The 27125-nt window shown below is 35.9% G+C and overlaps 1 protein-coding gene and 1 pseudogene across 1 annotated transcript in view; both read left to right on the forward strand.

Moving 5' to 3' along the window:
- On the forward strand, positions 1-26719 carry LOC120235319 (annotated as a pseudogene).
- The window catches only part of BAZ2B (bromodomain adjacent to zinc finger domain 2B), a 299967-nt gene that overhangs the window by 1086 nt on the left and 271756 nt on the right, over positions 1-27125 (forward strand). The window lies entirely within an intron of this gene.

Genomic DNA, 27125 nt, shown 5'->3' on the forward strand with positions numbered 1-27125 from the left:
ATGGGGGCAGGTGGGACTGGGAAAGGATCTGGATACTTGGTAAGATGGGTTAGAGGAGCACAGCTTTTCCTACAGTAATGTCTGTCTCCTAGCAGTTCTCTCCGGGAACAGCCGCCAGCCCTCAACTCTTCCTCGCTCTTTTAATCTTCTTGTCGCTCCCCTCCCCCCTTTCTCTTTCGCGTCAACCCTCCCGTTAAAGTAGTCCATGAACCCCAGAATTGGGACTTGGGAAAGGAAGGAAGGGTTTGCAGGGTAAGAGCTGGCCCTGCTGTTTGGGAGATTTTCTCTTCTTTTCTCTCCCTCTGTATTTATCTTTTGTGTGTTGCTTCCTTATAAAGAGAGAAGCAGCTGCAGTCCTTGGCCGAGTTGTTGAAATTTATCCCTTTGTGTATATTACAATATCCTCCATTTTTTCCCCTGCCCTCTAAACAACAAGCGTTTCGCCATCTTGGGCAATTTTTATTCCCAAGTCTCCCCTTTTTTATTTTTGAGAACGGGAAAGAAGGCTTAGAAAGGCAAAAAAGTGTCTGTGGAAAAGACTCAAAGTTTAGGGAATGTTCAGGGGGCCCAGTGACGTCATGTAAACTTTATCGAGAAATTTTCCCCAAGAGTCAATTTTTCGCTTAATTTCCCCCCTGTTTTAAAGGACCGCGTAACTTACTGGTTAAAGAGAAGTTGTGCTGCTTATGTTTGGTTCCTGCTCTCAAAATGAACCCTCAGCGTCTATACGTTTTTGTTTTGGTAACAGGTGGAAAATTACGTGTAAAAAAAAATGGTATAAACTTTTATAGTGTCATTGGTATTCACCTAGCTTTTGTCTACGTGTTTTTTAATTCTTTAAAGGTTTCAAATGTTATTTTTAATCAGCATATTCTCTTTCTCATTTACTTAACTCTGTTATGGATTTTTCTTTAATCAGCTTGTTTAACATTTTACATCTAATGACTTTAGACTACCTAGATATCCTTTTGCAATTAAATAATCTATTATTTACGTATTTCCTTGTATTTTGCAAAAATACAACTATAAAAATACCTGGAGCTGCTGGATACTTTTAAAATTTAGTAGCAGGTATTAAATCAAACGATTGGTAAAAATGTAGTTAGTATTTAAAAGACAAAATTTATTTTAAAATATGTTTTATAACCTCAAGCTGTAAGTTTCTTGTCAGCCATTATGAAAAAATAAACAATAAAAATAGTTTTGTTTTAATTTGCTTGTCTAAAGTACTTTTTCACCTCACAGAAGTTCGGTTGGTCACATGACCAAACTTAATGATACACTGACTGGTATATAAATAAAAGACACTGTAAATTGAATGGGAAAGTGGAATTCTGTCTCCTGTAGTCATTTTCAGTCAGCATATTTACTTCTCTTCTAACAAGGACATGAAACTGTCTGTATTTAATTTGCATTCTCTTTGTCTTCTGGGATAGGGAAAAACACTGACTACAATTAACTAAAAAAAAAAAACTAATAGAAACAATTCTGAAAAGGTTTGTCTAAAACATAAGAACTTACATTGTATGTAGTAGCATGTTTTTATCTCTGTAGCTGCCTTCTTTGGTGTTGTTTGCTGTGCTGTTTGTCTTGGAATTTGCTTTATGTAAAATGCTATATAGAAAGCTTGCCTGAATTGAATGTCTGCCATTTATGTGAATTGTAGGTAGGTGAAAAATGTTTAAATAGTTAAAAGCACATAGAACAGATGGTTTTAAATTATACATGCAACAAAGGACTAGAAGATTTGGCAGATTATAAATGGCAAGCAACAGAGGATAAGTAGTTTAAGAAAATGGTAGTTAAGTACATTTGATGTCTCACACCTATTGTAAACACTGTACATATTGTCACTGTGCTGCATAATCAATAATTTAGACAACATTGAGGCACTTGTAAGTTTTAGATTGAAAAAGTAAAATTTTACAAATGTTTGAAATGATGGCTGAAATCAAAATGATTTTAAGCCTATAATGGCAAGCAAGAGTTTTTTTGGGGGGGAGGGATCAAACTGTATGCCCTTAAAAGTAAGTTATTTATCAGGATTTAATATTGTTGCATTCATATAATGGTTTGTAGAAAAGTAGGAGTAGGTACATATTTTAAAATCCAGAGAATAGTATCTTTACTGTTTTTATATGTTAAGCTAGTGCTGAATTGTAGTAGCATTTACTCTTTCAAATACTATTTAAAATATTTTTAGAGTGTTCAGTCTTGGAAACGCATTTGACATAATTTATTAAGTACTTACTGAATAAAGGATATATTTTGGTATTTTTTGAGTTTTGTACATAACATGATAATGATTTTTCTTGGTGACTAGAGTTTACTCTCAATTTTTAAAATGTAAAGATTTTAAATGTAGTTTTTGCCTTTCTAGAAGAATCCGAGTAATTATATTCAGCATTTTCCAAGATTTACAATAACTTAAAAGTATTCAAGTTGGCAGAAATTTGTTTTTATTTTTATGTCATTTATTTTAAATGCGTTTAAGACTGTAATGGAAACCTTGGAATTTTAATTCTATTGCCCTTTCTCTCATTTCTTTGTTTGCATGTTTATTATAGAACTGCAGTGTAAAGGAGCAGATGTTTTGCCAAACATCCTGATGTGTTGCTTTTTCTTATGGGAGTGCATAACTGTTCCTTCTGATGCATCAACTTGACAGCTGGTTGATTTCATGGAGCTGCTAAGAAGCCATTAGTGGTGTCATTGAATTGAAACAGAACAGTCACTCCCAGCTTGAACTGCAATTGTTAATGTCTTTGTTGCTACTTTTGTGTTACTATACAAGATGTAGGATATCACAGTTGCATGAAAGTTTCTGTTTTCCGTCTTATCTCCTTGAATTAGTTGAAAGAATGTGTTAAACTTGATTACTTTTGGTTTAAAGATTTCTCAAAGAAAAAGATTTTAAGTTGTAATTTCTGAGTTTCTGACCTAGTCCTAGCTACGACTACTTTTTAAAAGAAGTGACTTAGCATGAACAAAATAATGTGATTTTGATCCCTAGTTGAGATTATATCATCTTAATTATTTTTAATATACTTGATATCCTGAGGGATTAATTAAATTGCCTAGTTAGGTATTTTAAGTGGTTTTTGATTATATAAAATTAAGTATTTCATACCATAATGTTTTAAAAGATTGTACTTTATTTAATAAATACTGACTTGTTTGATTAAATATTTCTTTAAGCTTTTGTTGCAGAAGGTAATCAGAAGAGAAAAGAATGATTGGGGAAATGGGCAGTTTTATGTTTAATTTTCTTTATAAGAAGGTGAAGATATTAAATGGTGATTATTTAATGATTTTAAAATGGGAATTATATTTTTATTGTACTAATAATTTTTATTGATAGTTTCAACTATCAGACTATGGTACTAAGTGGTATCAAATCATCCCATTGGTGCCTAAGTGTTTTCTACTTTATTTATTTATTTATTTATTTATTTATTTGGATAGTAAAGAGGAAGAATAAAGTGATTATTCCAAAAGAGAAAACACATTTTTTCAAAAATTGTGTAAAAAATCTTTAGGATAATAACTTTAGGATATAATGTAGTGTGTCACTAGGTCAGGAGATCTTTTTTAGTTCTAGTATTTACTATTTTTAATTTTTTAATCTTTAAATACTTTAAAGATTTTCAAAGAGCATAAAATCCGTAATTTTAACATTTGGATGCCTTTAAAAAACATTAAAATGACAAAATTGATGATTAGAATATATGATTTTATGAGTTATATAGGATGTAAAGGGTTTCCTATACAATATAAACAAATTGTAAGCAATTTTAGTACATGCTGAGTGATACCAGAATTATGATTTCTTGAAATTATAAGTTTATAGAGATGTTTTCCTTTTAAATAGATTACACGTTACTAAGATTTCTTACAGGTAGTATGCTTTCTCAACTCTTTTTATGTAATAGCTTTACAGTTCCTTAAGAAGAAAATTATTCTGTTACCTTAGCCTGTGATTCAGTTTTTAAGAAATATACTTACTCATAACATGTTTGTGTCAAGGCAGATATTTATATAAACTGAATTAAGGTAAACTATATATTAAATGTCAACTTTTTAAAAAAGGAATCTCAATGCTTAGCTTATTTTTACAGGTAATATAGTATTAATTTTAGTGTAGTACAAATCAGCATTCTATTATTTAAGCAGGAATTTTCACACATTCGGTAGAGGGTAGTTCTAAACAGAAGAGTCATAAAAAATTTAAACTTTCATTCATGAGTTTTTCTGTTGACCATATTAGTTTTGAAATTATGGGCAATGAGTATAATTAATTTATAATTACATATGGAATTATAAAATATTGGCAATATCTTTGCTGAAAGAAAACCAAAATGATTTATATGACTTTTAAATCTATTTTGAATGTTACATGAATTGTGGCAATTCATAATACAGTTTGAGAAGTAAAATATTTAATGGGCTTGATATTTGTAGATTAAACATTCAGTTTTTTAAATGAATAGGTTTTTATAAGAGTATGAGGTGAAAATATCCCATATATTTAAAAATTTACTGTATAAGATAGTGTTTTCTGTCTTTTTAAATTAATGCTTTTAAAGTAGTTGTTTTTATAATTTATGAAATTTGACTTGTACTTTGGTTTTTTTGAATGCCTTTCATTAAAAAAATAAGTGTTAGATATAATAATGAAGGTAATATATAAATAAGAACCTTTACTAATTTTGTGTGTGCACATGTGTGCATGTAGATGTAAGGAAAAAGGAGTATTTGGTTTGAAGATAATTATTGCATTGGTACTTCAGTTATGTGTAGACATAATTGTGTGTTTTTCCTCTGTTTTCTCCTCTTAACACTTTTCCACAAGCATGCACTCATTAATCAAAGACGGTGCACTCCTGCTGAGGGCAGAGAGGTTCATCAAATTGGCAGTCAGTTTGGTGTAAAGAACGGTGTACTGAAGCTCTTAACTCACTGGGACATAAATAAATCTAAGGTCTTTGTATGCAAACCCTGGAGGTTAATACTGTATAATTCAATGTCCTGTCTTTGTTTTTATGATTGATGTTTTTAAATGTTTCAAGCTTGATGCAAGTCTTCTAGTAGGTCAGGTCTGACATTCTGATTGGCTGAAGTAAGAAAGCATTAGGTTGTCAGAAGGACTTTGAGTGTGCTGCAGAGATTTTGATTTTTTTTCCCTACGAGATCATTGTCATATTGCCTGAGCTGTTATAGGAATGTACCAATGATTGACATCCCCCGCTGTGATAATGGACCCAGTGCATGAAATGCCAATAGTTTGGTCCTATTTGTTCGGAAGCTTACTGCTATTTGTATCCTTAACAGAGCTAACATGTAGAACAAGCAAAACTACTGGGATTTCTCTGTAGAAATAGTGCTGGGATTTGGCTTTAACATGAATTGGTTGCATATTCATAATTTAAGAACAGCTGGTTACAGCAAGCACATAGTCATTTGCAAGCTATTATAAACCATTCCACTCACACATGGAGCCTGTGCTTGGTGATTTTTTTTTTTTTATTGATCTACCTGCATTTAAAATCTGGTCACTGCTGCTACAGAAGCTCTTCATTTTAGCTGTGTTTGCAACATAGAACAGCTTCAATTTTAAATATTTAATTTAAACTAAATGCTGAATAAAATGAAAAAGCTTTGAAAGAACCAAGTGTAAAAGGTCAATAATATATTACCCATCATATATCTCATCTTGGCCAGAAAAGGAAGCAAACCTAGATTATACAACTGTTGTAATTTTTGGAAAATATGTTTTATAATTTTTGTCTGTAGATAAGTAACTGAATTATCTTTGATTTGAAGATATTGTTAATTTTATTTTGCTAGTTATATATAGTTTTAGGTGACAACACAAGCAATAGATTGTGCTTAATTAGCCTGTAAAACATTTTCACATAATAAATAGAAAAGTGACAATACTTTTAGTTTATGAATGATGTAAGACAAGATAGGAAGATCAGCAAGACATTATACTTTGATTAGAATAATGCTAATCCTAAAACCAGGAAGTTACTTTGATTTTTTTTTAGAAGAAATCTAATGAGTCTTTTCTGCTTTTTGGCTCACTTCTGGAATATTAAGCACAGCTACACTCCTACGGTATTTAAATTATATGTAGAAGCTAGTCTACCTACAATAGTTACCTGCAGGTTGTGCTGCCTAGTAGTGACTGAAAGGTGAGGAGAAAAACCTGTGTATCCCAAGCTTTCAATGAGAAGAGTGGGAGGAGAGGTGTTAAATGTGATTTCTGCTATCCTTGTAGGAATCACAGGGAGCTCTGCCTTGATTTGTGTATGTTAAAATAAGTGGATACCTGAGTGATTTACAAGGATGGTGATTATATTGAGCCTTATACACAGCATAGTGTTATGTTCACATGTGCATGCATGTGTTTGTCCCCATGTTAGATGATGAAGTAGCTTTCAGCACTTCAAGGTTGAGTACCACTCCTAAGAATGCATTTTACTCTTTCTTTGCTTCACAAATGGCTGGATATGTTGGTAATATAACAGAATATATGGCCAAATTTAATCTAACAGTAGGCTGTACTTTTTTCTAAATAATAAATTCAGAGGTTATTAAAGGACGATGTGTTTTGTTTTGAGTTGCATAGGATAGTAACTTTACATACACAGTTAATTGGCCATTATTTGAGGTTACATTGATCATTTCATGAATTATTGTATGTCTTTTTTGTGTGTGTGTGCCTTTTGACGATTATCTGTTGAGTTATTTTTCTGTTCTTTGGAGTCTTATCACAGAATAAGCTGAGGAAATAAAGGGAAGTAAAATTCAAATAAGTTTTCTTTCCCTTCTTCTCCCTCTTCTTGATAAATCAGAAGGAAAAGAAAGTCTTACATTTTCCTCCAAATGAAGGCTTGGGATTTTACTTGTCTACCCTTTTTTTGGCTCTCATTGCAACAAATAATTATATTTAGATAAAAAGATGAGGTAATGGAATCAATTTTTAAAATATTAATAACAGAACAGTAGAAAATGTAGCCATTAGTTGAAAAATGACTCAGTATTGACAACCACAGGAGAGTCAGGTATTTGATACACTTTTATTGTTCTAGTACTAATAATAGAGGGAAAGGGAAAATGGGGGCAGCTACCTCCATTCATCAAGTTTATACTGAATGCTGTGTTCAGTATTCTTAGAAAGCTATGGATGAAAGTTTGTGAAAGCTCAGAATGGGGGCAAGATGACTTCTGGTTGGAATCATTAGAAAAGGTTCTTTGGTTTAGGTAGCATTGAATTTGACCTAGAAAAATGAGTAAACTGAATATTTAGGAATTAGGAAGAAAGAATACAATAAAAGAAGGGCATCACGAGCCCCACATAGAACAAATAAATTAAAGCTAGGTCTATTAGGTATCTAGAGTGGTTGGTCAACCTTCTCGAGGTTACCCTGAAGAAAAAGAAAATGTTTTGGAACCTTTCTTTTTCCTCCATTGCTTTAAAAAAATGACCGTTTGTCTTTTTCTGGAGAAAATGGGTTAATCAGTTTCAAATTATCCGTTTCAATGAATAGTCTTGTTGTTTGTAGAGGCCAGTTTAAAATTGACAAAGCTGTCCTTTCTGATCAGAGTTATTGGAATATTGCATTTCTTGTGAGATTAATCAGAACCACTCCTTTCTCCTTCACTCTATTCCAATGCTTTGTAAATGGTTTTTGTTTTTGTTATTCTTTTCCAATGCTTTATAAATGATTTTTGCTTCTGTTTTGAAATGTAATGCATGATATTACCTGCTAAGAACATTGAGCAAGAGAGGGCATCTGTTTTTCCCTTTTCTCAATTTACTGGTGAAGAACTAGCTTTCCAAGGGGATTTGATGACTGACTCAAAAAACACTTTTACTTCTTTTAGTTACTGTGGATGAATAAAGAAGATGAAACTCTCTGAACTGCTAATAGGAATATCCATAAGGACAAAAAAAAAATTATAACCCCTACTTGTAATTACATCAGTACTGAATTTCACTAATAATAGAAATATCATTAAAAATAGAGAGTATGATTTGGGGTGCCTGGGTGACTCAGTTGGTTAAGCATCCGACTCTTGATTTTGGCTCAGGTCATGATCTCAAAGTAATGAGATCGAGCCCCAGCTCAGGCTGGGGATGGAGTCTGCTTAAGATTCTCTCCCTCTCCCTCTCCTGCTGCCCCTCCCTTGCTTGTATGCTTGTGCTGATAAGCAAGCTCTGTCTCAGAAAAAAACAAACGTTTTTAATGTATGAAAAGGAAAGATTCAAAGAACTTCACACACAGATGTATAAGGTCTTAATTTTCAGTGGTTAGACTTTTCCTAACTTCATTATTGCTGTACTAAGACAATGAAATTTATTTCCTTTTCCTTATTTATAGTGTTGTGATGAATGTTTACTTGTAGGAGATGGGTCAGAAGAAAACCTTAAAACTTTTATGTAAGTATTTCTTGTATGATGATGTGTTTTGAGATAAATTAGAGGTAGAAATGAGTGGAATAGAAGGCTGTCTAGTGACTGTTTAGAGAGAAGCCACAAGCACACTTAACTATCTTTTTGTGGTTTCTATGATAACATGGTTATTGAAACATACTTCTGGACTTCCTTGGCAAAAAGATGACTATTCACAAAAACCATTATGGCAACATATGAAGCAGCAAAGCCAATCTTGAGCTTCTGAAGAAATCAGGGAGCAACCTGTAAGTCACAGGATGATATGTTTCTCCTTTTATGGGTTAGTGTAGCATAGTGGAGGAAATAGGGTCTGCTAGGCAACAGTAACAGATAGAGGTTGTGGGTCAAAACTCTTTATTTTAAGAGGTTACTGCAGAGCTAAAGGAATTGTTGTTAGGAGGTGGGTAGTTAACAATTTCAGAAAGAGGAGACCACGTTAAGGAAGGCTTTTAAATGGGGTTAAGAGAAATGGAGCATTGTTAAACAATAGAGCCCTCTTGGAAAGTCTCAAGATTTTCTCCATTGTGGCCTAAGCTCTGTAGCATTAAATTCTTGTGCATTGTCATTAATATTTTCAGCAGCTTATTGAGAAAATAACTCTTATCTAATCATACCTTGGAGATTTGAAGTAGGAAGTTAAAGGGTAAGGGAAGGGCTGTGTAAACAATAAACATTCCATCCAGGAAGAGAACATGTAATACTTTGGCCAGTTAGGTGAAAGCTTTCTTTTGTGAAAGCTTTCTTTTCCATTCCCTTTCCAAAAAGATTGTTCATAGATGTACAGCCAAAATTCAAAAGAGGAGAATTGGCTTAAAGAATGTGTAAGTGCTTTTGTACTATGTGTGAAATGGGAGGATAGGAACAAAGCATGCTCCGGTGGGGGCAGTGGAGGGAGAAAGCCAAATAGAATGTGACTAGAATTTTCTGAATTTGGGAGTTTCTTTGGATTGTTGTTTTTAATGAAATGTTCTATATTTTATTTTATTTTTTTTTTTTATTTTTTGAGTGAGAGTGAGCAAGCAGGAGAGGGACAGAGAGAAGAGAGAGAGAGGACCCCAAGCAGGCTCTGTGCTCTGTATGCAGAGCCCGATGTGGGGCTTGAACCCACGAACTGTGAATCATGTCCTGAGCCAAAATCAAGAGTTCGATGTTTAGCCAGTTGAGCCACGCAGGCATTCCTGAAATGTTCTGTTGACATAGTACTTTGAATTTGACCTTTTTCATTTTAATGTGAGATACTTTTTATGAAATAGGTAATTTTTTTTTGCAATTTGTTGGAAATATTTTATGCTTAGTAAGTAGCATTTGATATGTTTCAGCTACAGTCCAGAGGTACCAACTAAATTAATTACGTGTACCTGGGCAAAAATGCATGTTTATTTTTGCATTTGTCACTCTCAGGACTTCACAAGAGACCTAAAAGTAATCCTGTAGTTACCCATGGAAACAAATGAAAATCACTTATTTTTTCTTGTTTCATACTATTGTGATGTTCTAATAGTCTCATATTAGGCAGTAGTTATTAGTGAAATAAATTGATCATTAAATTGAGAACAAGAATTAGGCCAGCATCTATTTCTTAGTAACTAGAAACAAGTGCTCAGAAATAAAATGCATATGCTCAAGGAAGTCATAATTTAGTCAGAGTAAAAGGATGTACATATTGCATCTTTTGTGGTTTTAACCCATTGAAATTCAACTATTTATGTTAGGAAAAATTGAGGATGGGAAAGGAAAAACAATTTCAGTTTTTCCATCATTCATTCAGTAAAGCTATCTCCAGGCAGGATGCAAGAGTCAGGTGCTCTCGGGGCACCTGGGTGGCTTAGTCGGTTGAGCGTCCGACTTTAGCTTAGGTCATGATCTCGCGGTTCGTGGGTTCGAGCCCCACGTCGGGCTCTGTGCTGACTGCCAGCTCAGAGCCTGGAGCCTGTTTCAGAGTCTGTGTCTCCCTCTCTCTCTGACCCTCCCCTGCTCAAGCTGTCTCTCTCTCTCTCCTAGAAAAAAAAAAAAAAAAAAAAAGATTCAGGTGCTCTCTGTTCCTGGGTAGCTCTCATAGTGTGGCATCTTATACTAAGTGTGGCTCTTATATCTTAATATAAATATTTTTTTTGGTATATCATAGCTCCTAAATTCAGGCCAGCTATGAGTTTCTGGAACTCAACTAAATAAATGACATCTGCTCTAACGCTGGCAATCAGACTGGCTGTGTTGGACTTACTGAAGGATCATGTATCTGTCTCCAGTATGGTTAATGTCAAAGATAATATTTACTATATTTTGATACAGCCTCCTGACTAGGAACTACTGGGTACACACTCCCCAGTCCCCAATAAGATGAGCCTCTACTATATATGAAGGTAGCATGGTTCAGGATAGTTTATATACTTACGTATTGCTGTTGATGCCCCAAAATGGAAAGGAAGGAAGGAAGAGAAAAAGAAAGAAAGAAAGAGAAAGATAGGAAGAAAATGGTTTAAAATTAAAAAGGTGCAAGGAAATAGTGACACTTGAGTTGACTCTTGAAGAGAGTAGTAGATATTTTAGAACAGAAACCTGAATGGAGAGGATGGAGGAATCCTACCTAATTAAACTTTGTTAGAAAATAGTGGGAGATAAAGTTACAAAGGGGAGTTTGGGTTAACTAATTGATTTTTGTTTAAGTTTATTTATTTTGGGAGAGAGCACATGAATGGGGAGGGGCAGAGAGAGAATCCCAAGCCAGCTCTGCACCAACAGCCACATGGGGCTTGATCTCACTAACTATGAGATCATGACCTGAGCCGAAATCAAGAGCTGGACTCTCAAGTGAGCCACCCAGGCACCCTGTTAGCTAATAGATTTTTAAGCAGAGCTAGAATATTAAAAATTTAGAAAGATAGATTTGGAAGAAATCGTTTAAATGTATAGAAAATAGAGACTATTAAAAGAACGACAGGTGGCTTACTGCAGAAATTCCAGTCAGGTGGCAGTGACTAAACAAATAGCAATAGAGTGAGCTAGATTGAGTATGAGCTAGAAGGATAAATATGAGATACATGGTAAAATAAAGGAATGGGGTTGAGCTAGTTTGGGGAGGTTGGAGATTGTATTACCTTGCATGCAGATCTATTTCTTATGACCATAACAGTAATTTGATGTAGTTGAACACTTATTTCTCCTTGCCAGATATTGAAAGTAAGAACAAAAGAGATTGTTTGTAGCTTACCACTTTCCAGTAGTTAGATATTGTGTCTAATATCATAACACTCTCATGATGAGCTTAGCTTAAGATAAATTCTCATCTATTTAAAACCCTTCTACTTTCCTCCTGGTGTATCACATTATATGAAGATGAATACTCACATCCAGTTAGCCTACTATTTTTCATTTTTGTTTGTATTTATTGCTCTGTATGTGTTTAAACCACTGCTAAACATCACTTTCTGAAAACTACTGGGAAGTTGGAAGCAGCATGTTCTAAAAATATTACAAATGTACCATAGGTTTTATGGGTCCCTGAGGATAGACATTCATGAATCCATGATTTTGCACATGGTGTTTCCTGTTTGCAATTCTTATTCCCTCTTTCTGCTTGGTAAAATCTGCTTATTTTCTAAAACTCTTGTGAAGAGTTATGTTTTTGAAATCTTGTCAACCCTCTGCCTCCTCATAGGGTTGTCTCTTTCTTCCCTTATTCTACAATGGAATGCTAATAATGGAGCACATCGTTATGCATACAGACGGATTGATTCCTTACTTCCAGCCTTTATAGATAATGCTTCAATGAACATTTTCATGCATAGTACTTTTATTTGTGGCTGTTTGACATCATTTCATAAGATAAATTCCCAAAAATGCAATTACTGGGTAAAAGGCTGGGGATATTTTAAGTCTCTTAATATATGGATTGTGAACTTGGCTTTTAAAAGGATTGTATGGGTTAAAGTATCTCACTAATAGTATGTGTGTGTGTATATATATATATATATATATAGTTATAGTTATATATATAGTTATGTATATAGTTATAGTTATATATATAGTTATATAACTACCTATTTTACTACATCTTCATTGGATTGGGTTATATTCATCATCATTAGCCATTGCCAATTCTAATGCAAAAAATTATATCTTAGTTCATCTGCATTTCTGTGACTAATTATAATGAGCATTTTTTTTGGTATTTTAACCTGTTTCTCTTTTGTGGTTTGTCTTTGACATTGTTTGTTACTGCATAGAGGTCTTAGTATATTTATTATAACCTGTTTATAAGTTCTAAATATTAATTTTATGCTTTTATTATAATTCTTTTGCTTTTGGCATATAATTCTGTTTTAAGTATACAGAACTTTTAATTTTTAAGAATAAAAGTATATTTTTCACTAATAACATTTTTAAAAGTTTTGAAAAATACAGAAAAAGTATTAAGATACAATTTTCAAATGTCCAAAATTCTGTTAACTAGCATTTTTATTTTATTTTATATCAATGTTTATTTAATGAAATGAGTTTTCATTAATGAAAAAGCAGCAAGTGTGTTCCATGAACCTCCCTTCTAAAAAGAAAATGAGGGAGCAGACATGGAGTGAAATGTTTTTGTGATAACAAGAACAAATCAAAAATATCCTATTGAATTAGGCAAAAAGGACATTGGTGACCTTGACGAAAACAGTTTTAGTCGAGTAGTTTAGAGTAAAGCTAAAGAAATAGAAACATGGATTTAGATAGTTTTTTGTTTTTGTTTGTTTTTAAGGGAAAGGAAAAGAAATCGGGAAGTTTCTAAGAAGGAAGTGTGCTTGAAAATGTCTTTTCTTGATGACAAGAATGAAGATCTAGGGGCAGGGGATATAATTCAGAAATTCTGTGAGAAGTGTGAAGACGTGGGTGCCTTACCCTATTATACTGATTAACATTAACTAGAAGGAGGGATATGTCTGTAATTTGAGGGAATGAGAAGATGTGGGTGTGTATAGCAGTGAGACTGGATCTTTGATGGAAAGAAATTTTAGAGTTCTAGATATCAGAAATTCTTCAACTAGAAATGTCTTTTTGCTTATTTTTCATAAAACAGAGTTTTGATTTTTGATCATGTTTAATGTATTTGTATGTGTGTATTTTTTTCTTTTCCAGAACAGCTATTATATATGTAGTTTTCATTCTGTTTTTTTTTACTTCATTAGTTTTTTTTTAAATTTTTTAAATGTTTTATTTATTTCTGAGAGAGAGAGAGAGAGACACTGTGAGCAGGGGAGGGTCAGAGAGAGAGGGAGACACAGAATCTGAAGCAGGCTCCAGGCTCCGAGCTACCTGTCAGCACAGAGCCTGATGTGGGGCTTGAACCACGAACCGTGAGATCATGACCTGAGCCGAAGCCGGAGGCTCAACTGACTGAGCCACCCAGACGTTCCTCATTAGTTCTTTTTTGGATTATATCCTGAGCATTATCTCATACCATTAAATATTTTCAAACAGTATATAATAATATTTTCAACTACCCAAGTTTGGAGCATTTAGATTGTTTTGATTAACATAAATTATGTAATGAAATCATTTAACCTCAAATTCCACTAAGCCTTTTTTCTTAATCTGATGTATTTCATTAGGAGACATTAATGGAGATTGAATTGCTGGGTCAGAGCATAATGAATGATTTATATATATGCAGTATATGTATGTATGCAGTATATGTATATATGCAGTATATGTAAATATGCATATGTGCAATAAATGTAAGGGTGTTCTGCTAAATATTAACAACTGGTTTATGTACCTGGTGGTGAGCACTCTTTTCCCTGGTATAAGTCCTGATAAGTCCTTATACCAGGGAAAAGATAGGCCCGGCATGGCCTGTTTCATTCCAACAACTTAATACCAATGAGCACAGTTGAGATGTGCAGGCACACAATTGTTATACAGTATCTGTATCAAGTTGATAAAATAGATGTAAATAACCTCAACAGCATAGAGATTAATAAAATATAGTAAGATAATCAGGAAATGGTAAGTTTTGAGTGCTTATTACCTTATTTTTAATATGATTTATTGAATGGTAAGCTCATATAATTTAATTTTTAATAATGACTGTTTAATAAGTAGGTTGCAAAATTTCTGAACATTTTAACAGCAGACTCTTGTGAACTACTGGGAGCAAGCTCTAGCACATTGCTGCTAGGTTAGTTTATTCTTTCTCCTTTCTTCCCTTTTTCCCTTCCTTCTTACCTTTTCTGATACTTATTGCGGAATTTCCCCTTCCCCCAAGATTGTTGTTTTCAGTACAGGGAGAAGTATAGGTATTTAGAAGACCAGTGTTTCATTCTTTTTAAGTATAGCTTCCAGGTTTGTTTTGTTTTATACCTGAATTTTTATTGTAGATAGAATCTATTTAAGTGAAAGAAGTGAGTTGTAAACTTCTACTTTATTTTTTTTTCCCCCAAAAGACTGTATTCAGTTTTCCCCAAACTGTTGTAGAGTAATTCCTACTGGCTATGGATTGAATTACTCAATTTACTTTCTCTTTTTTTTCTTCCTTCTTTCCTTCCTTCATTTCTCTATTTCTTTCTTACTTTCTTCTTCTCTCTCTTTTTTTGAGAGGGAAGAGAGAGCACACATGAGGGACAGTGGGAGAGGGAGAGCAAATCTAAAGCAGACTCCATGCCCAGCATGGAGCCTGTCATGAGACTTGATCTAATAACTATAAGATCATAACTTGAGCCAAAATCAAGAATCAGATGCTTAACTGGCAGAGCTACCTTGATCCCCCTGAATTACTTAATTTTCTTATTGTTTCTAATAATTTTTCAGTTGATTCTCTAGGATTTCCCAGATGTGTAATGGCATCTTAATGCAAAGAGGTTGGCTGCCACACTTCTTTTTTGTTTTAAAATTTTTAATGTTTTTTTAAATTTATTTCTGAGAGAGAGAGAGAGAGACAGACAGACAGACAGCGTGAACAGGGGAGGGTCAGAGAGAGAGGGAGACACAGAATCTGAAGCAGGCTCCAGGCTCTGAGCTAGCTGTCAGCACAGAGTGCGATGCAGGGCTCAAACCCATGAACTGTGAGATCATGACCTGAGCCGAAGTCGGATGCTTAAACGACTGAGCCACCCAGGCGCCCCTGCTGCCCACGTCTAATATTTATAACTTTATTCTTCTCTGTAAAGAATAAAATGAAGTTAACTAGTATCAGTGTTAACAATGAGCACACTTTTATTTATTTTTTCTGACTTTTGAAATGCTTCAAATACCTCCTCACTGTCTGTGATACTCACTTTTGGTTTGTTAGATATGTTTTTGAAAATCATGCTGAGCAAGTATTCATCTATTTTTATTTTATTAAGACTTTTAAAAACTTCAGGAAGGAAGTTGAAATTTATATAAATGCCTGGGCAACTTGGGAATTCTTGATGGCTTTCTCTATTAACCTTAGTGTTTTTTTGTTTTTCATTTGATAATTTGTGGTAGATAGAGGTTTAGATGTTGATGGTTTTTAATATTTGGCATAAGCAACAAAGTGAACTGGGCAACAGGAAATAGAGTTTTTTCCTAGAACTGTTTGCTGAACCTCTTGAGATCTGTGTTGTGGGTGTACCTGTGATCCTATGTTTAAGGGTCAACTTTTGATTTTAGCAGTTCGCCTGCTTCAGGGAGAGCCTGGCATACCTGTGGGTGGGGAATATTAGCAGGGGCAGAATGGCTACTCTGTAGTATTGTGGATTATGAGTTTTCTATGGCCAGTTAGCACTTGTATCTGCTTAGCCAGATGTGATCATCATGTATAAAGCTGGCTCCTTTACAAACCAAATGACAGATTGAGGAAAATTAAAACAATGAGGGCTTGATGTCTGCAATGTGAACCTGAGTGTCAAACTCTACGATTTCCACTTCTCTTACAGGCCTTCCATGTCCCTAAACTTTGATTCTATAAGTTATGGGTTGGGACATTTCAAAATATTCTTATTTCCTAAAATCTCCACCTTGTATTTATGGGGCATATGAGTATAGAATTGGAGTCTTGTTATAGTGTTGATATTTTCCTGGACTTCTTTGATGATGGCATATTTGGTACTGGTTTTAGTCCTTTTGGGTAGATTTTTGGGAGGGATTATGTGAATGAATGCAATTTTATTCAGATTTTAAAACTTCACATATTCATGAAATGTTCCTTAGGAGAAGATGTACTGTTTTATGCTCCTTTTACTGGACTTTGATAATTTTTTCTTAATCTTTCTTTAACATTTATCTTTTGGGGGCCACCTGGATGGCTCACTAGGTTAAGCATCTGACTTCAGCTCAGGTCATGATCTTGGGGTTTGTGAGTTCAAGCCCTGCATTGGGCTCTGTGCTGACAACTCAGAGCCTGGAGCCCTCTTCAGATTCTGTGTGTCTCTCTCTCCCTGCCCCTCCTGTGCTTGTGCTCTCTGTCTCTCAAAAAATGAATAAACATTAAAAAATTTAATAAAAGTTTATTTTTCTTAGTAATCTTTATACCCAGTATAGGGCTCAGACACACAACACTGAGATCAAGAGTTGCATGCTCTTCTGACTGAGCCAACCAGGCACCTTTTTTTTTTTTTTTTTTAATGCTTATTTATTTATCTTTGAAAGAGAGAGATTGTGAGTGGAGGTGGGGGGACAAGCGGGGGTGTAGAGAATCACAAGCAGGCTCCACTCTGTCAGCACAGAGGCTGACACAGGTCTCAAATTCATGAACTCCAAGATCAGTACTTGAGCTGAAACCAAGAGTTGGGCGCTTAACTGACTGAGTCACCCAGCCACCACCAGGCACCTCTTTTTAATTGTATTCTTTTTTTCAAATATTTATTTTTATTTTGAGAGAGAGAGAGAGTACATGAGCAGGGGAGAGGGGCAGAGAGAGAGAGCTGGAGAGAGAAACAGAGAATCTTAGCAGGCTCCACGCTGAGAGTAGAGCCCAATGTGGGGCTCTATCCCGTGACCCTGGGATCATGACCTGAGCCTAAATCAAGAGTTGGACACTCAACTGACTGAGCCCCCCGGGCTCCCCTTACTGTATTTTTAATGGGAATAATTTTATTTTAATTTGCATATTCTTAATTTTTACAGATAAACATATGTTCCTGTTTACTGGGGAATCATTTGTATTTGAATTGTTTAGAAGGAATGGTTTTGCTAAGATTTTTTTTAATGTTTTTTTTTAAAATTTATTTCTAGGAGAGAGAGAGAGAGACAGCATGAGCAGGGGAGGGTCAGAGAGAGAGGGAGTCACAGACTCTGAAATAGGCTCCAGGCTCTGAGCTGGCAGTCAGCACAGAGCCAAACGAAGGACTCAAACCAAAGAACCGCGAGATCATGACCTAAGCGAAAGTCGGACGCTTAACTGACTAAGCCACCCAGGCACCCCCCTTTTTTTTTTTTTTTTAATTTTTAATGTTTTTTTTAAAAATTTATTTCTAGGAGAGAGAGAGAGAGAGAGACAGTGTGATCAGGGGAGGGTCAGAGAGAGAGGGAGGGTTTTGCTAAGATTTTTGAAGGATGATCATAATAATCTTAAAGATTTTTTTTGCTTCCCCCAAAAGACTGGTCAAGCCAGTTTATTCCTTCAGTTTATTTTGTAGCCATAGTAGTTGGAAAATAAGTATATAGTCTTTACTAAGACCTGCAAAAACAAATTCAAAGAGGCTCGTTAATGTTCTTGCTTGCTTCTATGAAAATAATCAGCCATACCTCATAGTAAGACCAGTCTTTTGGGGGAATCAAGAAAAATATTTAAGATTATTATGATCACCCTTCAAAAAGGATACCCAGATGCCTGAGAAACAATATTTGGTTATCTATTTAATCAAAGTAATAGTAGAATGAACATAGAGAGGGTGCATGGGTAGTTCAGTCAGTTAAGGATCTGGGTCTTGGTTTCCGCTTAGGTCATAATCTCACAGTTAATGGGTTTGAGCCCTGTGTTGGGTTCTGTGCTGGCATTGCAGAGCCTCCTTGAGAGTCTATTACTCTCTCACTCTGCCCCTACCCCAACCTCTTTCAAAATAAATAAAAAAGTTTTTTTAACTTAAAAAAGTTAAAAAAAATAGATATTGAAGATAATACTTTTGGTGATTCATAAGTGAGGAGGAACTTAAAAAAAATTTTTTTTTATATAATCAAGGACTTAATAAAGTCAAAGCACAGAAAGTTATTCTGGTAAAACACAGCACATCTGATACAGAAGGTGTAAAATAGCTTTTCACATTGAAGATGAAGATATTAATAATTACCCCAAGGAGGCAAGCCTAACAACATCGAATGATATTTACTAAAAATTAAAATGTTTCATATCTGCTGTTCTGAGCTGGCTATTACCAATCAAGGCCAATAAGGTTCACTTTCCAAGTTAGATCCTTTATTTACTGTCTTTCACATTCTGGAATAAATGGAGACTTTACTATAGGTCAGTGGTTCTCTTTAAGAGGATCTATGAACTCAAAACTGTTTTCATAACAATACTAACATGTTATTTATGTTATTATACAAAGCATTCATCATTGTCTTCAATGCATCAATAAATATTTAAAATAATTTCTCATTTTTAATTTCCAAGATGGCAAATTTCAATAGCTATATTCAACAGAAAATTAAAGCTCTTTGAAGTCTTCAGTAAGATCTAAGAGTAGAAAAGGGACAGGAGACCAAAAAGCCCAAGAATCTCTCTTTTAGAAGAAAACTTTTTTTGAGATATAAATGCGCATACCCATTTGTACTTCTCTGTCACTGTTGTTCCTAGGGTAGTCTCAACTACTCATTATTGATTGCACCTTTTAGTCAGACTAAGTGATTTCTGTTTCACAGTGAAAAGATAGGGCTGAATAATTGAGAACTGTCTGCCGTGCACCCGCATTTTAGTAGACTAGGCAGACCTCATGAACACATGTAACACAGCTATTTATAGCCACACATACATCCCTTTTGCACATCAATGTGGCAAAAATGAACAGGTTCATTAACATGACTCAAAACAATAGCTTATCAATATTACAATAAGAAGCAAAAGTAGGTAGGGCTGCCTGGGTGGCTCAGTCAGTTAAGCGTCTTGACTTTGGTTCAGGTCCTGCTCCCACAGTCTGTGAGTTCAAGCCCTGGGTCGGGCTCTGTGCTGACAGCTCAGAGCCTGGAGCCTGCTTCGGATTCTGTGTCTCCCTGTTTCTCTACCTCTCCCCTGCTCACACTCTGTGTGTCTCTCTCTCAAAAGAAATAAACATTAAAAAAATTTTCTTTAAAAAGAAGTAAAAGTATGTAAGTGTACAACTATGCTTAGTAATCAGTGTTTCAGTATTTTACCTTAGAAATTATGTATCTAATCATCATCATTTAATCAACTCAGTTTTTTTAAGTTTATTTATTTACCTTGAGAGAGAGATTTTGAGCTGGGGGGGGCGGGGACAAAGAGAGATTTGGAGCTGGGGAGGAGCAGAGAGAGAGGAGAGTGAGAATCCCAAGAAACCTCCGCACCCATATGAAGCCTGACATGGGGCTCAAACCCACGAACTCTGAGATCATGACCTAAGCCAAAGTCAGAGACTTAACCAACTGAGCCACCCAGGCATACGTAATCAACTCAATTTAATACCAGTCCAAGGTTTTTGTTTAGGTAGATCTTGAAAATTAGCTTCAAGCTGCCATGCTACAAAATATAGTTACTGTTGAAATAAAAATATTTCCAGAATAATGATTCAATTGAGTTGAACATAGGAATTTATATTTTTCAAAATTATAAACATTGTATCGGATTATTGTTACTTGTTTGATTAACACCATAACTTCTTTTAAAAAAATTATCAGTCTAATTTGCCAAATATTTGCCTTAATTATACAAACTGGTGTTCTTAAAAGGTCCTGACCTTGTTTTTGTATTTGCTTATTCGTTTTCTTTTTTTTTTAATGTTTTATTTCTAGGAGAGAGACAGAGAGAGAGACAGCGTGAGCAGGGGAGGGTCAGAGAGAGTGGGAGTCACAGACTGAAACAGGTTCCAGGCTCTGAGCTGAACCGCGAGATCATGACCTAAGCGAAAGTCAGACGCTTAACCAACTAAGCCACCCAGGCGCCCCATGCTTATTTGTTTTCTAATGTTCATTTAAAAGATTATAAGTTTGGGGTGTCTGGGCAGCTCAGTTGGTTAAGGGCCGACTTTGGCTCAGGTCATGATCTCACACTCTCCATGTCAGGCTCTGTGCCGACAACTCAGAGCCTGGAGCCTGTTTCAGATTCTCTATTTCCCTTTCTCTCTCTCTCTCTCTCTGCTCTTTCCCCTCTCATCCTCTGTTTCTCTCCCTCAGAAATCCAATAACCATTAAAAAAATTAAAATAAATAAAAGATTACAATTTAATTTCTTTGTTCTCTAGATTAAAGATGATGAAATGAAAGGCCTGAAAATGGATGGTGGTAATGGTTATACAACATTGTGACTGTACCTAATTTTACATTTGAAATGGTTAATGTATATTTTAAAATGATTACAATGGTAAATGTTATGTATATTTTACCATCAAAAAAAAAATTGAAAGGCACTGATAATTTAGATAGGACATCCATAATCCTTTTTTGCCTTTGCTAAAGTCTTCCACAACTTTTTCTCTTAGGAACATTCTTAATAGAGAGGTAATATTTGTATGCATAGAACATTCCAGATTGTCTACAGATAAAGATGAAAACATTTGGCCAAAGTTTGTATGTTGACTGTGGAAAATAGTGGTCAAAATATAGATTTTGGACATATTTTGTTTTCTGATGTTTACAGGCTTGCATTTGATATATTTTATAAATGAACATTTATTTTCTTTTTATTATTTTGGTTGTCTCATACAGGTAGGGGCTTAAATTTTGTTTCCCTTAGCAGTAAGAGCAAACCCATTTGGTATGAATTTTGGCCAAACTGCATTACATCTTAATGCTTTACTTTGTCATTTACTTATTAAAAGCATCTGACAAAATACTCAAGTTTAGCAGCATTATTTGGCATGTTTGAAAACCTTGTAAATCATTATCCTGAATGTATCATTTTCCAACCTGCTTTTTCCACTAATTTTTGAATTTTAATTTCTGTGGCTCAGGAAACTGGGATTGACTTAGGTTGCTTTAGCCCAGCACATCTCTCTTGAGTTAGCTATCAAGCTTCCAGCCGGGACAGCACTTATCTCCAAACTCAACTGGTGCTGGAGGTTTGGATGCCAAGCTCACATTTTTATTGACAGTTCCTTGTTGGCTGTTGGCAGATGGCCTCAGTTCTTTGCCACATAGTCATTTCCACAGTGCTCCTTCTGACATGGTATTTTGCTTCCCCCAGAGTAATGAGAGAGAGGCAGAGACAGAGACAGAAATACAGACACTTTGGAGTGAAAATGTTTTGAAAGAGGATAAAGAAAATTTTGAACATAAAGCAACTTAGAAAAGTACAAATAGTTGAAAGGATTTAAGTAAGTCATGATTTTAGATGCAAATTTAAGATGACCTCAGAAATATTTAGAAACTCTGCTAGAGAAATTCGTATTCCAGATAAATATGTATCTTATTATATGTATATATATGAAAGGTTCATACCAGTATTAACAGGTTTTAATTTTTTAAAAATTTTTAATAGTTTATTGTCAAGTTGGTTTCCATATAACACCCAGTGCTCATCCCCACAAGTGCCCTCATCCATGCCCATTACCCCCTTCCCCTCCCCCCACCCCTATCAGTCCTCAGTTTGTTCTTAGCATTCAAGAGTCTCTCATGGTTTGCCTCCCTCCCCCCCCCCCCCCCCCGCTATTTACCCCCTTCTCCCCCACAGTCCTCCGTCCTCCATTAAGTTCCTCCTAATCCTCCTATACATGCAAATGAAGGTTTGTTTTCTTTTCTTTTTTTTTTATTTATTTCTAAGATAGAGAGAGAGAGAGTGTGAGCAGGGGAGGGTCAGAGAGAGAGGGAGTCACAGACTGAAACAGGCTCCAGGCTCTGAGCTGGCGAACCCACGAACCGCGAGATCATGACCTAAGCGAAAGTTGGTCGCTTAACCGACTAAGCCACCCAGGCGCCCCGGTTTGTTTTCATTCTTAAAGATAGTTGCTTTGCTTAAAAATAAAAGGTCATATTAGAATCAGCTATTTCAAAGAAAATCACAGTCTAAAATGGATTCCTAGTTAAGATCACAAAATGTGCTATCATATTTTAAATCCTTAATGCTAGTTCTATGAATTTTGTTCTAGAAAGTAAATATGGACACTTGGTGATTTTAGGGTTTTGGGTTTTGTTTTTTTTTTTTTTTTGGCCACCCATAGTGGGAGTGGAACCAGATTTTTTTAGAAAAGTTATAACGAAAATGTAAATACTTTTCCATGAAAACAATCAAGGAAAAAATACTGAACTGGCAGACTACTCCCTTTGAGTAGCTTTAAGTTAAATGAACTGTGATTCCCTTCTTCCTTTTCATATTTTAGATTATTTCTTAAAATTAAGTTGCTGTAAATACCATTCAATACTTGACTCTCCCCATATAACTGTTAACTTAAAATATTTGCTTCTGCTTCTTGAGTCTACCTTTGTTACCATAGAAACAGAAGTGGACTAGGGAAATTGATAAAGCAGCCATAATCTGAAATTAATGAGGAGTCTAATTCTTTACCTGTAGTGCTTGTTTAATATACAACTCCTGTTTTAAAAATATGCAATGTAAGGTCGATTGACTAGGAGGAAAAATAACCTGAAACTTAACTCTCATTTGCTTCAGACTTGTTCATTGGCCTAAAAAACTATTAGGAAAGAACCTTTCTAACAGCATGGAAAAGAGCTTTTCATTCTTGTGAATGGTTAGACTACTATCTATTCTGTGCTATTGTAGCTTTAGGTGTTTTTTTTTCATTCATAGATATTAAAATAACACATGTTTTCTAGGGAATGAGATTTGATATTATGTGATATAAGTCTACTATGGTCAATATATTTTCACACATACTATTTAATGTATAGTGGACCCTGAAAAATATAGATCTTAAATTCTGAGAAGGTATTAAAAACATTATATGTAGTTCATGGGGCACCTGGGTGGCTTAGTCGGTTAAGCGTCCGACTTTCGCTTAGGTCATGATCTCGCGGTTCGTGGGTTCGAGCCCCGAGTCGGGATCTGTGCTGACTGCCAGCTCAGAGCCTGGAGCCTGTTTCAGAGTCTGTGACTCCCTCTCTCTCTGACCCTCCCCTGCTCACGCTGTCTCTCTCTCTCTCTCCTAGAAATAAATAAAAAAACATTAAAAAAAAAACAAAACAAAACATTATATGTAGTTCAGACTGTTACTTGTTTATAATGTCAAGAAATAAATGTTTTAAAGTAAGCTTTCATTTTTATTTTATTATGTTTTTTAATGTATTTATTTTTGAGAGAGAGTGAGAGTGAGAGAGCGAGCGAGCACAAGAGGCAGAGGGGCAGAGAGAGAAGAGACCCAGAATCTGAAGCAGGCTCCAAGCTCTGAGCTGTCAGCACAGAGGCCCATGCAGGGCTCAAACTCATGAGCCATGAGGTCATGACCTGAGCTGAGGTCCAATGCTTAACCGACTGAGCCACCCAGGTGTCCCTAAAATAAACTTAAAAAAAATTTTTTTTTAATGTTTTTTATTTATTTCTAGGAGAGAGAGAGAGAGACAGCGTGAGCAGGAGAGGGTCAGAGAGAGAGGGAGTCACAGACTGAAACAGGCTCCAGGCTCTGAGCTGGCAGTCAGCACAGAACCCGACGCGGGGCTCGAACCCACGAACCGCGAGATCATGACCTAAGCGAAAGTCGGATGCTTAACCGACTAAGCCCCCCAGGCGCCCCTAAAATAAACTTTTAAAATGTAAAATGTTGAGATGCCTGTGTGGCTTAGTCAGTTGAGCATCTGACCCTTTTTTTTTTTTTTAGAAGGTAAGTGATTTATTTTTTTAATGTTTATTAATTTTGGGAGAGAGAGAGAGCACATGAATGAGCATAAGCGGGGGAGGGCCAGAGAGGATCCCAGGCAGGGATTAACTTTTTTTTTTTTTCCCTCACCCCACCCCTCAGGGATTAACTTAACTGACAGAGCCACCCAGGCACCCTCAGCAACTGACCCTTGATTTCAGCCCAGGTCATGATCTCATGGTTTGTGGGATTGAGCCCTGAGTTGGGCTCTGCGTCCTCAGCTTGGGATTCTCTCTCTCTCTCTCTCTCTCTCTCTCTCTCTGCCCCTCCCCTGGTTGCACACGCATGCTTTCTCTCTCTCTCAGAATAAATAAATAAACATTAAAAGAATAATAAGACTTGAACATCAGAATTACCCCCTGATCCACGGGCTACAGAATGGATATTGTATTAGGAGGGATGACAACAGCATCAGAGCTCTTTAATGACCAGGTGCATGGTCAGTGAGCAGTAATATTTTGAAAGCAATCTTTTTTTTCTTCTGAGCCGTAGTTCTCAACGGTGGGCTTAATTCAGTAAACCATGTTGTAAACAGATGTTCTGTCATCCAGGCTTTATTGTTTCATTTATAGAGCACAGGCAGAGTAGATTTAGCATACTTCTTAAGGGCCTAGGATTTTGCAATGGCAAATCAGTATTGGCTTCAACTTCAAGTCACCACTTGCATTAGTCCCTAACAAGAGTCAGCCTGTCCTTTGAACTTTTGAAGCCAGACATTGACTTCTCCTCTCTAGCTTCGAAAGTCCTAGAGGACATCTTCCAATCGAAGGCTGTTTTGTCTATATTGAAATATCTGTTGTTTAGTGTAGGCATCATCTTTAATTCTCTTAGCTAGATCTTCTGGATAACTTACAGCAGCTTCTAATTCAGCACCTGCTGCTTTACCTTTCACTTTCATGTTATGGAGATGGCTTCTTTCCTTAAAGAAGGCTTTCTTCTTCTTATCTTCCTTTGGAGATGGCTTCCTTTCCTTAAAGAAGGCTTATCTTCACTCTTATCATTCATGTGTTCTTTGGAGTAGAAGTTTTAATTTCCTTCCAGAACTTTTCATGTACATTCACAACTTGGGTGTTTGGCCTAACTTTCAGTCTGTCTCACCTTTAACATGCCCTCATCATTAAGCCTAATCATTTCTAGCTTTCAGTTTAAAGTAGGAGTTGTTCCTTTCCCTTGAACACTTAGAGGCCATTGTAAGGTTATTAATGGTCAAATTTCTATATTATTGTGTCTTGGGGAATAGGCCCAAGTTTAGGGAAAGAGATGGGATCCACTCTTCGGTTGAGCAGTCAGAATACATGCAACATTTATTAAGTTCATCATCTTATATGGGCATGGCTCATAGCACGTCAAAACAATTATAATCATAACATCAAAGATCACTGATCACAGATCACCGTAACAAATATAATGATAACGAAAAAGTTTGAAATAGGGTATTTCCAGTGGGGTGTGGGCCAGTAGTTTCCACTTGGGTCATCCTTTGTGCCCACACATGTCTGCAGCCCCGATGCTTTCCTCTGCTGTACCGAGTGCCCCATGTGCTGGGCTCCCCTAATGGGGGGCTCTGTGACTAGCCCAACCCCTCTGCTTTGGCCTTTGCTGCAGTCCATACCTAGCCTTGTATGCGGCACTTGAGGCCCTGTTGCCTGCCAATGGGCTGGAACAGCAGGGCCTCCTGAGCTCTTGAGGGGTCTGTGGCTGCAGCTGCAGCATGCTGCACATCTAGAAGAAAAGCTTTTGTTGCATCCCTGGATGATGACATTAAGGAGAAAAAGAAGATACAGAAGCATTAAGTCCCTCCCAAAGATGTCTGGAGGTTGGGAGCTGGAAGTGAATGGGACAGAAAACAAATTAATGCAGAAAGTTGCTGAAGAGAAGATCATTATCACTTTCAGCATACACAACAGCATCTGACCAACATCTGATGGGGAGGAGGAGCCCTCCCTAGGGCAGAAGGTTGAAGAACAGGAACCTGAATTGACATTCACTCCTAATTTTGTGGTTGAGATTATGAAGAATGCCAGTAAGAAAGCCCTGTTCCTGGACTGCCATTATCTAGAAGATGAGGTTGCGCAAGAATAGGAGGATGAGAGTGACATATTCTCCAGCAGGGAAGTGAGCTTTCAGTCCATTGGCAAATCTGCATGGAAGAACACACATTCACACTCAACACTGATTCCTTGGGCTGGGCCTTATATAACTACCTGATGGATTTTGTGGCAAGCTGAGGGGTAGATAACACTTTTGCAAGTGAGTTGGTGGAGCTCAGCACTGCCCCAGAGCACCAGGAATACATTGCTTTTCTCGAAGATCTCAGAAGTTTTGCCAAGAGCCAGTAGAGCAGACAAGACTTTGAACACCTTAGATTTATGTAGGCTTTGGCCAGGGAACAGACCTACTCTGAAGTCAGACACACAGGTACTCTGAGATGCTTTTCATCTCATTCATTATCACTGACAATAATTAGTACTTAAACAGTCATGTAAATAATTAGAGTATGATAAGTACATCAGAAGAATTAGATTTAATGTAAAGAGGTAGCTTTGAAGAAAGTAGCTGAGGTGGGTAATATTTTAGGGAGGGCAAGGGCTGCATTTTATCATCTAAAAGTTACATATTTACAACACATAGCACTGGACTTTAAAATTGGTAATATAATCATAGTCAATATATAGTGATGAAACAAGTTGAAATCTTAGCAGATTTTTGAAGAATTAATTGAAATATATTCATGTGGGCAAAATG

The sequence above is a fragment of the Hyaena hyaena genome, unplaced genomic scaffold (genome assembly GCF_003009895.1).
Source record: "Hyaena hyaena isolate Hyena2069 unplaced genomic scaffold, ASM300989v1 scaffold_126, whole genome shotgun sequence".
Lineage (NCBI taxonomy): Eukaryota > Metazoa > Chordata > Mammalia > Carnivora > Hyaenidae > Hyaena > Hyaena hyaena.